Genomic DNA, 12,400 nt, shown 5'->3' with positions numbered 1-12,400 from the left:
CTTGTGGTTTTTGAAAACGTTGTTTATCTGGTAGCCCTAACACAGTGCAGTGGTTTCATGCCCACTAATTACCTTCTAAGGCATAAAGGTATCTCTAATCAAATAATTTGGTGGGTGCTTATTGTCCTATTTCATGCATGTACAAGCGTGTATTAATATGCATGTGTGAATTGGAAATGTGTATTTTTGCATATCCCAACTCTCCTTCAGACTCCCTCGGAAAGTGGGGTCACGGCCAGGGTCTGCCATTATCAACGGCGACCCTATTTGTACTTTGTAATGCTCATGGTTCTTTATCTCCATCGTTGTTGTTTATCTCCATGGTGCTTTATCGTTTTCACCCTCCCCTCCCCCGCTGGCAATCCTCTTGCAGCCTCATTCCAGGCTGAAAGAAAACAACACAAAAGTCAATGACTGGGAGAAATACAAACATGAATGCCTGACAGGAAGTATTGTTTTTCTATCATCCGAGTTCAAAATGGCACAACTGTTGTTGCCCAACTAAATCACCACCAGAGGAGTAAACAGAGGAATGTATTTGCATTTCCAGACAGCAGACGTGGCTGATAATAGAAAGCCCCTGAGTTTCTGCTGCTAAGAAATGGAATGGGAAATCCAACACTGATGATGCTCCTGCCGTCAATCATGAATTCCACAGCGTTGCAGCCAGGTCATGTTGGGCACAGTGATATGTAGCACTTCTTTAGAGGTTTCCGTATGCCACATCCAGATGTCATTCTCAGAACGTGGCAAAGAGCTCAGATGAGCCAATGTGAGATATACATCAAGATATATATGTTAATTTAAAGCACTTATTATCAGCCCATAATGAATTGATTTAGCTATTGACCATGACAATGATAAATATCATGTTTAACAATATCTACTTTGGAGGACACAGGACATGACTTACAGTAAATGATAGTATAGCCCCCTCTACTGGTGTCATTTAAAAAGGCAATTGGGCTTCAAAATGAACAGCCAGTCAAGCAGAATCAGTTCCCTATTTGCATTCAGTAGGGGACTGAGCCTGCACACAAATGGAATGTGATGGCGTATATTATGTGGCCTTTTAGCCTGTTGTGTCACTCACATTGTTCACGGCGCTGTTATGACTGGTGGTGATCCGGTGATGAACTCCTCTTTGAAGTCAGTGCAGTTGAAATGGTACATCTGTGTCACTTCTGTGCCCACAAAGAACTGGTGACCATCACCACAGGGCGCTATGGATGTCACACCTTCTCCAGCTGGACCTTCCTGCCAAAGAGTGTAGAAACCAAAGAATACACATACAGTTAGTATTCATTATGTAGTACAGTGGTGCATTAGATGCTTTTAGAAGATGCACACGGGATTACTGAAGTGAGAGAATAACTATAAAAGTGAATAAAGACCTCCATTCCAGAGACTTGACTCACTTGATGTGTTTGAAGTTGGATGAGGATCCTGAACAGAGGGAACATGACATCTCCTGAGCCGACAATATGTTGCCTGTCTTCATCACAGATTGTGTTCACCCAATGTAGACAACAAGGGGAAATGCATGCTGAGTTCTGAGGTTTGTACTGCAGTCTATCTAACTAAGCCAGATATTAAACTCCTCCTACTGTGTTCCTTTTTTGAAGCCACCTTGCTGAACTTCTGTTTCACTGGGCCACGGCCCATTAAGAAGCTTAGTCTTGAGATTGACATTCAGGATATCTCCACTGGTGCCACAGTAGAAATAGCTGCCTTCCTCAGGGATCTGTATCAAGAAGTAACAAGTTATTCAGGCTGCAAACTGCTGCAAGACTTACTGCAGTATGCTGAGGAAATGTCGTCACTTATGTTGCAGAGTAAGGCAGTGACCACCCCTGTGGGCTGAGGCCGGGCTTACACAAATGGCTTCTCTGTTTTCTATTTTACACACCACTATATGGAAATTATAGACACACAGTTATTCAGTTAAAATGTATGAATATGACTATTTGTACCTATTATATTATAACAGAGGATCTGAGTCAAATGTCAGTATTTCACAAAGTTTGACAAAACCTGCCATCATCGTGACCCCCAAGAGTCACCAGGTACTTGACATTGAGGGGAGAAGGCCAATCCTCCCACTTAGGCTTTGTGGAGCTGCAGGTGAGCATATATTCCTCTCTTGGCAAAGTCCCATATTATAACATCATCCTGTTCAAAGAATGATAAAGACCAGCTAATTATCAGTTTTCTGCCCATCCATTTTTCTTTCCTCTGCATTAGTCCATTACCTTGAAACCCATGAAAGTGACCTGACCATGAGGCAACATACTTTCCACCTTTGGACACAGGAGACGTTGGTGTGGTCATGCATAAACTCCTGTTTCTTTTTTGTCAGGCTTTTGAGGATGATATTGCAGCCCAGTGGATAGATAAGGTGCTCTCTGTTAGAGTTTACTTTTACACCAAAGATTACATGACCTGGTAAACAAAAGACACACAGTGTATTTTGGGTAATGTGTTTGACTGAGAAAATTATTGCATCAACTGAAATTGTGTTGATGACTAGCTGCTGACTCGTTTTATGTTTCCATTTGGGCATGTCGTTTTGGGAAAACATCTTTTTTTTTTGTCGATCTTCCCATTCTAAATCAACTAATATGGGAGCTTTAAGACTTTTAAAATATTTTTTTACCATTATTTTAACTTTGTGCAACCAGTAGGAGTAGTAACACCAATGATGGTATGAGCATTGAGACATTTGAGGTAAATTAGGATTTTCTGAAATGGAGGCCACAAATGCTGAAATCTAAGGTCATTAATCCTTTAAAAATAATGTATCATTTTGAGGTCAGTTAAATTTCAGGCCAGTCAAGTTCTTCCACACCTATCTCGACAAACCATTTCTATATGAACCTTGCTTTGTGCACAGGGGCATTGTCATGCTGAAACAGGGAAGGGCCTTCCCAAAACTGTTGCCACAAACTGTTGCCACAGAGTTGGAAGCACAGAATCGTCTATAATGTAATTGTATGCTGTAGCGTTAAGATTTCCATTCACTGGAACTAAGGGGCCTAGCCCGAACCATGAAAAACAGCCCAGACCATTATTTCCCCCCCCAAAACTTTACAGTTGGCACTATGCATTTCGCAGTCCCGTTCTGTGAGCTTGTGTGGCCTACCACTTTGTGGCTGAGCCGTTGTTGCTCCTAGATGTTTTCACTTCAAAATAACAGCACTTACAGTTGACCGGAGCAGCTCTAGCAGGGCAGAAATTTGATGAACTGACTTGTTGGAAAGGTGGTATCCTGTGATGGTGCCACGTTGAAAGTCACTGAGCGCTTCAGTAAGGCCATTCTACTGTCAATGTTTGTCTATGGAGATTGCATGGCTTTGTGCTCGATTTTCTACACCTGTCAGCAACGGATGTGGCTGAAATATATATCTGCACAGTATGTTTGTGTATGGTTCTCATGATTTAGGATTGGGTGTTGAGGGACCACTTGTCACATTGTCCAAGGTGTGTTTGTGTTATGGTAAACAATGCATTTTCCTTCCAGATAAAGAGAGTAATACAGCTTTGAGAAAGACCCACCACTGACCAAATGTTTTTGTTTTCCAGTCCAACAGGAGTGCATCCCTGACGCCATCCGGTGCATGGACCTCCTGTGCCAGTGTGATCCGAGTGCGAGAGTCCAGGTGTAGGGACTACAGCAGATCGAGAATGTGGATGGACAAGTTAGTAACTCATCAAATGTGATACAACATTGTGTAAAACATTGAATTTTGAGATTTTGACTAGTCTCCCCTTTTTACCCATGTTTTAGACAAGGCTTGACACGCAGAACATCTTCAGGCACGCCCTATGAGAAACAGTGCATGATGTTCTACGCCATCCTCGGCAAGGAGATCTTCCGGAATTGATGGCTCTCCGATCCTTAGATGTACTCTCTCTCTCGCTGTCTCTCTAGTTAAGCAGTCCAGAGGATTTTCTTAGGGTTAGTCCTATCGAATTCTACTTCTTATTTGGAGCTCAATGGAAACATTGACGTTTCAGGCACGTCCACCATGACAGAATATTCTCTGTAAGGTGCATGTTGTGGGCTCAATGTTTTTTTCCATACAAACCACAGAAACTGTTTTGTTCCATGAATGCATCTGTTGTACATGACTAATCAAATGACCTGTGAAGTCAGTTAGACATGTCAGTCCCTTTCAGATGATCCCTCAACCATTGTTGGTCCTCCTTAGTGATCTCACAGCTAATTAGTACCCTAGACTGTCCTGATCATCTAGTTGAGCATTCCAGATAAATCCTCCATCCCAGCAGGAATGTCCCATCCACATAGTGCTAAATACTCATAATTTTTCGGCTCAGCATTCTTAGGGAAACATTTGCCACAAGTGATGTTCTCTGTGTTGTAAGAACATGGAGTGAGTCAACTCGTTGTCCAGTGAGTGAGGGTTGGCTGCATAGTGTTTAGTTAGTAGCCTAGTTGTGGTTCACTTCCACTAGAAGGTCCTTATTATTCCCATCAGGTGTTTCTTCAGGCTGTTGGGGATGGGCTCAACATTTTTGCCATGCGAACAGCAAAAACGGTTTTGTTCCAATGACTGCACCTGTTGAGCATGACTAATCAAATGACTGACTGACTTGACTTAAGCCCATGGCTCCTATGAATAGCATAGGCCAGTTGATGCCATTCTCAGTCATTTCTTCCTGTACATCTCTCCTCCATGTGTTTCCAGGTCAGAGTTTCCCAACCCTGGTCCTCTAGTACCCCAACAGAACACATTTTAACTGTAGCCCTGGACAAACACACCTCATTCAACTCATTGAGGGTTTGATGATTAGTTGACAAATTGAATCGGGTGTGCTTGTCCAGGGTTACAATAAAAATGTGTTTTAATATATTAATTCTCGTCAATGACAACATTCTAGAACTGAGTTATGACTCATCTAAGTCTGGTATTCAGGGTAATCTGATTAATGATTATATAATGTTGAGTATGTGGCTCTTTTCTTGTAGAATGTTGACAGTTGTGTAGAACACATTGTATTGCTAAGATGCTCAATCTTTACTTAATAGCTACACAGGATGCACTTTATTCCTCATGCTGGCCCTGACCAAACCGGTAAGTTGCCCCTCATAGCTGCCCTCCTCCACATGGCCAGATTTATAGTGGTCTTCTCTTCTCCCCTTTTAATGCTCATGCGCATCCTCCTTGAAAAATACCGTAAGGTCTGAAATAGTTTACATACTGTACAAACAATTATCTAGGCTAAGTAAAACAAAATATATTGTTTATCTACTGCTCTGCTAACTAGCTAGCTAGCTGAAGTATAGCCAGTGGCTAGCTAAGACAGAGAGAAATGGGATAGAAGAAGTTCAACACTTTATTCAATTAATTTCAATATAGCACATATTCCACATGGATTGGGCACAGAAGGCCTCTGATCGCGCTGGTGAATGGTAGCTGACAGTGTCGGCTAGAGATGACATGCAGGAGCTTCCTGCAGGAAGTCTTCTCTGTTGTTAATTAGCATTTTGAATTTTAGAGCGTAAATTGAGGCAAATATTGATAAAACTAACCTTGTCCGAGACAGAATTACATGTTTTTTATTATTATTTTTATTTATTTAACCTTTAACTAGGCAAGTCAGTTAAGAACAAATTCTTATTTACAATGTATCAAAACATCACGCCAAGGTAAGCCTACACCAAACACATACTTCATTTGAAGTGTTTCTAAAGTCTCCTATGTGAATAATGAATGGTGGAAAAACGATTGGAACCATTTTCGTGTTTGACCGCTAGGTTTTATGGGTATTATGTTCAAATCCTCTCAATGGGCAATACATAGCATCAGCAATCCAGGGTTTATACAAATCACTGGGTCTAACGGCAATCTCTCTCCGATCTGCATGTGAATCTGTCAAATAAATGGCACTCCTTTGATATTAATTTGTTTTTGTCGAAAATGAAAACGTGTCAGTTTGTTACTTTCACGAGGATGGAGTAATAATATGTTGAGCTACTTAAAGGAAAACGCCACCCAAAAACTGTCTTTTGGTATTTGTTTCATTAGTCTGTTGTTGATTTAGTCCCAAATGTTTTACTTGTCAGCTATCAAGGTTTCAAAATATGTAGCTTTCAAAATACAGAAATCTGGCCCATATGATGCTGGTTTTGCAAGCCAAAATTTTGGGACTACAGTGGCAAGAAAAAGTATGTGAACCCTTTGGAATTATCTGGATTTCTGCATAAATTGGTCATAAAATTAGATCTGATCTTCATCTAAGTCACAACAACAGAAAAACACAGTCTGCTTAACTAAAAACACACAAAGAATTGTATTCAATATAGACAAGAAAGATACATAATTTAAACATTCACAGTTTAGGTTGGGGAAAGTATGTGAACCCCTAGACTAATAACATCTCCAAAAGCTAATTGGAGTCAGGAGTCAGCTGACCTGGAGTCCAATCAATGAGACGAGATTGGAGATGTTGGTTAGAGCTGCCTTGCCCTATAAAAACACTCACAGAATTTGAGTTTGCTATTCACAAGAAGCATTGCCTGATGTGAACCATGCCTCGAACAAAAGAGATCTCAGAAGACCTAAGATGAAGAATTGTTGACTTGTATAAAGCTGGAAAGGGTTACAAAAGTATCTCTAAAAGCCTTGACGTTCATCAGTCCATGGTAAGACAAAGTGTTTATAAATGGAGAAAGTTCAGCACTGTTGCTACTCTCCCTAGGAGTGGCCGTCCTGCAAAGATGACTGCAAGAGCACAGTGCAGAATGCTCAATGAGGTTAAAAAGAATCCTAGAGTTTCAGCTAAAGACTTACAGAAATCTCTGGAACATGCTAACTTCTCTGCGGATGAGTCTACGATATGTAAAACACTAAACAAGAATGGTGTTCATGGGAGAACACCAAAAAAAAAACATTGCTGCACATCTGAAGTTCGCAAAAGAGCATCTGGATGTTCCACAGCGCTACTGGCAAAATATTCTGTAGACAGATTAAACTAAAGTTGAGTTATTTGGAAGGAACACACAACACTATGTGGAGAAATGTAGGTTCATGCTCTACAACATCCGCAGAGTACGACCCTGCCTCACACAGGAAGCGGCGCAGGTCCTAATCCAGGCACTTGTCATCTCCCGTCTGGATTACTGCAACTCGCTGTTGGCTGGGCTCCCTGCCTGTGCCATCAAACCCCTACAACTCATCCAGAACGCCGCAGCCCGTCTGGTGTTCAACCTTCCCAAGTTCTCTCACGTCACCCCGCTCCTCCGCTCTCTCCACTGGCTTCCAGTTGAAGCTCGCATCCGCTACAAGACCATGGTGCTTGCCTACGGAGCTGTGAGGGGAACGGCACCTCAGTACCTTCAGGCTCTGATCAGGCCCTACACCCAAACAAGGGCTCTGCGTTCATCCACCTCTGGCCTGCTCGCCTCCCTACCACTGAGGAAGTACAGTTCCCGCTCAGCCCAGTCAAAACTGTTCGCTGCTCTGGCACCCCAATGGTGGAACAAACTCCCTCACGACGCCAGGACAGCGGAGTCAATCACCACCTTCCGGAGACACCTGAAACCCCACCTCTTCAAGGAATACCTAGGATAAAGCAATCCTTCTGCCCCCCCCCCCCCCCCCTTAAAAGATTTAGATGCACTATTGTAAAGTGGCTGTTCCACTGGATGTCATTAGGTGAATGCACCAATTTGTAAGTCGCTCTGGATAAGAGCGTCTGCTAAATGACTTAAATGTAAATGTAAATGAGAAAAAAAGGCGGAGCAGACCAACATCAAAACCTCATCCCAACTGTAAAGTATGGTGAAGTGAGCATCATGGTTTGGAGCTGCTTTGCTGCCTCAGGGCCTGGACAGCTTGCTATCATTAACGGAAAAATGAATTCCTAAGTTTATCAAGACATTTTGCAGGAGAATGTAAGGCTATCTGTCCGCCAATTGAAGCTCAAAAGTTGGGTGATGCAACAGGACAACGACCCAAAACACAGAAGTAAATCAACAACATAATGGCTTCAACAGAAGAAAATACGCCTTCTGGAGTGGCCTAGTCAGAGTCCTGACCTCAACCTGATTGAGATGCTGTGGCATGACCTCAAGAGAGCGGTTCACACCAGACATCCCAAGAATATTGCTGAACAGAAACAGCTTTGTAAAGAGGAATGGTTAAAAATTCCTCCTGACCGTTGTGCAGGTCTGATCCGCCACAACAGAAAACGTTTGGTTGAGATTATTGCTGCCAAAGGAGGGTCAACCAGTTATTAAATCCAAGGGTTAACATACTTTTCGCACCCTGCACTGTGAATGTTTACACAGTGTGTTCAATAAAGACATGAACATTTTATAATTGTTTGTGTGTTATTAGTTTAAGCAGACTGTGTTTGTCTATTGTTGTGACTTAGATGAAGATCAGATCAAATTTTATGAACAATTGATGCAGAAGTCCAGGTAATTCCAAAGAGTTCACATTCTTTCTCTTGCTACTGTATATCAGCAATGGACTAATGAAACAAATACAAAAAGTTAGTTTGAGGTTGAATTTTCCTTTTAAGACATTGGCCTCAAGTCTAGGATGTGCTTTTAGACTTAAAAAATTAACAACTAGGAATATATTTCACTTCTCTCATTGACTTCTCAAACCCTGGTCTGGTCTGCCGAGTCTGCTTGGCAAGTGTTCCCGGAAGTCTTGTTATGTTGTACCTCTGGGTTTAGAAAATTGTACTTAAAGCAATATAGGGCAATAATGGTGTCTTGTTGTTGGCACTACCTCCGCCATGGTTCGTTGAACAAAGCCTATGGGAAAATGAAGGGAGTTTTTGTAGGGTCCACTAGCTATGTGATATTATTCTGGATTTATTTCTGATTTCTATAGTGCTTTAGATTACGCTCCACCGTCCAGGCATGCACACTCTCCTTTGCTTCTCCTTCCATGGCTCCTCCAAGAACAAGAAGGACGCAGGTGAGAACATTGGCTGACTTCATAGCTGTCCTTTTTTGCATAATGTGTTGTGACTCAATGCCCCTTGAAGCCTCAACAAAAGTGAGGGTCATGCAAGTGCAGCCACTGTTCAGTGTAGGGGTCTTTATTGGGGTCACATCCGGCTCAGACCACCCAGCTGTGTGGAAGACACCCATTCATGACCATGTGAGCTGGAGTGCAGGCTTGTCTTTGCCATGATGACAAATTAGGGAAAAAAGTCATAATCCTATGACCTTTGGCACCCTAATGAAAGAGCGTATTTAGTGAAAAGCTGCATTTGACCTCTAGACTCGCATCGTCAGGAGAAATACGAAGAACATCGGAGATACAAAAATCACTACCTCTTTAGAATGTCTCACACCAGAGATTAAGTATTTGGTATAGTCTATGCATAATAGCCTGAAAGACCTTTTCTGCCAAATGCCGAACTGTCATGATTTCTGTTTACCCCTCATTTCCTGCAGAGGACAGTGTTTTAAAGGAAACGCGATGGGTTCACTGAATTGTTTTTGATTATGCAGATTTTGTGACCACAGTGTCAGCACAAATCCTGATGAATGAGCTCCCTACTTGTTATGACTGACATGGGACTGTGGCCAAAGACAGAACTCAGTGGAAGAAGATTGTTGTGGCTTTATGTCCCACCCAGGACGAAGAGGACTAGGTAGAGACACATATGATTGGTAGTAATGTGTCAGGGACCTTCTCACAATGGTCTCACTGTGATTTTGTGAGTGTCAATTTTAGTGCCCATTGACTCATCCTCTTATATTTATCCTGTCTTTATTTGGATGAAGACAGGTTTGATATTGTTGAATGCAACACTGACATTTCAGTCCAGGAGACAAAACCGGAGGACAGTCAGAACACAGCAATTCCTGCAGATGGACGTGGAAAAAGACAGAAGAGGTGTAGGACAATAGGACACCATGTCGTCACTGAAATATCTAGATCAACAAAACATAGCTGGATCTTAAACTGATCCCCATAGAATTGAAAGTGAACAGACAAATCCGTCACACAGAACCCCTCAGTTTTAAGTCAGCCTAAACAGTGGTCTAAAAAGCACAGTGTGGGGTCTCTGTGTGCAGTGGTGACGTTACTCACGCTCGAGTAATCCAAGCTTTTTCACCCTCTGATATCGTTGTTCAAGAACTATTTGAGGAACAGCGTGTTCATTGAAGGTTAGCCAGGAAAGAGAGGAGACAGGGCTCCCCATTCTAAGACATTGTAGTTCCCCCTTGCATGGGCAGCCCTGAGACATTCTCCTCTGTTTGACCCTGCTGATCTGGGCCTGTCCGGCAGCACTCCAGTGTGACCACAGGCTTTAGATGGGCCTGATTGGCTCAGCGGGTGGGTAATTGGATAAGCTTTTAATCTTCACACTATTGCCGCCCTGCTGGATCAGAGGCACAGGGAGGCAGAGATCAGTCCTTTGGTAAAATACTTAGTAAACATTTCAGGGGTGTAATATTCACAATATCCTTATGGACAACAGAAACATGACTCACTAAAGATAACTAGTAGGATGCATTCAGATGATAACAATGATTTAATCTGATTTGGGGACAACATACATACAACAAAACAACATACTCTATACTGGCATTTTGACCTCATGTAAGCATATTGTTTTTATCAATGTTTCGATTGGAATCAGACATAATTCAAATAACATAAAATTAAGAGATTTCTTTTTTTCTAAAAGGTGATAATGCAGACAAGTGTTGAAGGCTCTGTTATTCTACTTGGATTGCATCAATTTACATAAAGTCCACATACTGTGACATAGTTGTTTTTACCAAACCACAAATAAACTCTTTCTCATCTGGCCTCAACGGCCCTGCACTGCCTGTAGACTGTCATTCCAGCAGGCCTCTCTGACACAGCACAGAAGTGTTTATAAAGTATACCCACACAGGCCAACAGAGTAATTGATCGCTCCTCCATTCATCCGGGAGCGAGTGGTAATCTCCAGTTACTATAGCCATAAGTTGTACAGATGTCTCCATATGAATCTGGAGTCCATTCACACATAGCATACAACCATGTATTACTGATAAATGTTAAAATATCAATGTTACACGGTGGTGGCTGAACATGTTGGCTAAGGCATGGCATATACCAGGGAAGAGGACACAGGGGTTATCTGTGGGTTTCCGTTGGGGTGGTGGTTTGTTGCCAGCTGTTTGAACCACATGTTCAACTTCTCCAGATGGTGGAGATGTCTTTGAATGTGTATACGTCTGTGTGCGTCTGAATGAGTTAGTGTGTGTCTAGAGGTCTTCTGTTGTACGACCATCAACTTGTCAACAGTGAGCATCACCAGAGACCATCATTTACGACATGACATCAGCCTGGAGTAGTAGAGCATCATTTAGGACACGACAGCAGCCTGGTGTGGTAGAGCATCATTTAGGACACGACAGCAGCCTGGTGTGGTAGAGCATCATTTAGGACACGACAGCAGCCTGGAGTAGTAGACCATCATTTAGGACACGACAGCAGCCTGGAGTAGTAGAGCATCATTTAGGACACGACAGCAGCCTGGAGTAGTAGAGCATCATTTAGGACACGACAGCAGCCTGGTGTGGTAGAGCATCATTTAGGACACGACAGCAGCCTGGTGTGATAGAGCATCATTTAGGACATGACAGCAGCCTGGTGTAGTAGAGCATCATTTAGGACTTGGCAGCAGCCTGGTGTGGTAGAGCATCATTTAGGACACTACAGCAGCCTGGTGTAGTAGAGCATGCTGACAGAGTCAGCTCCCTGCCGACAGAATAATTAGCTGCTATGACACTAAATAGGACCTTTCTTCCCTATGTGTTACAGTAATGATATGAGTAGTGTTTTTCTGCTGATCTAGACTTTGCCAATGAAGATGGAGCAGGGCTTTTCTGTAAGTTTTAACATAACAGGTACACACCACCTACCACAGTGTGCTATCTGAGTGATGAGTAGAACAACAGCGCTCTGTATTCCTTTAGTCTTGTAGGCCTATTCTTTCATATTACATTCCTGATTTACAAAGCCTCAGGATACCAAAAATAAAATGTGTAATCCTGGTATGACTAGGCTGTGATAACAGCATCTGGCATTGTTCACTTTATTGTTGTTTGCACTTCTCTTACCTTTCGTAGAAAGAGGATCATTTCAACATTGCTTCATGTTTTTCTTCGCTTTTTTTTACATAAGGAAAGAAAACAGGCTGTTCCAGGAATACTAGGAATTTACCATAGACGATGAACAGGCTGTTACTGAGAATAGAGAATGTCGTTATAAAAAGCTGCAGGGTGAACATAACACAATCCAAATACATCTGTGTTTCCAAAATGATATGTCATCCTACAAGAGGACCATTATACTCTGGAATACTTAGGTTGGTCATCATTAAATCATTTTTTTGATTTACACAATTT

General features: G+C 42.2%; 1 long non-coding RNA gene and 1 pseudogene across 1 annotated transcript; both read right to left on the bottom strand.

Annotated features, from left to right (window-relative positions):
* LOC139564858 (cilia- and flagella-associated protein 52-like) overlaps window positions 1-3,610 on the bottom strand; it is a 41,247-nt pseudogene extending 37,637 nt beyond the window's left edge.
* LOC139564877 (uncharacterized) lies at window positions 2-1,677 on the bottom strand. The gene is made up of 3 exons (XR_011672831.1): window positions 1,419-1,677; window positions 1,094-1,257; window positions 2-385 (listed from the first exon to the last, which is right to left on the bottom strand). It is a non-coding gene; the product is annotated as an uncharacterized lncRNA (long non-coding RNA).
* Window positions 3,611-12,400: the final 8,790 nt, after the last annotated feature.

This window comes from Salvelinus alpinus, chromosome 36 (genome assembly GCF_045679555.1).
Source record: "Salvelinus alpinus chromosome 36, SLU_Salpinus.1, whole genome shotgun sequence".
In the NCBI taxonomy this organism is placed as follows: Eukaryota; Metazoa; Chordata; class Actinopteri; order Salmoniformes; family Salmonidae; genus Salvelinus; species Salvelinus alpinus.
Note: the sequence above shows the minus strand (reverse complement) of the source record. Positions and strands in the feature narration are given on the sequence as shown.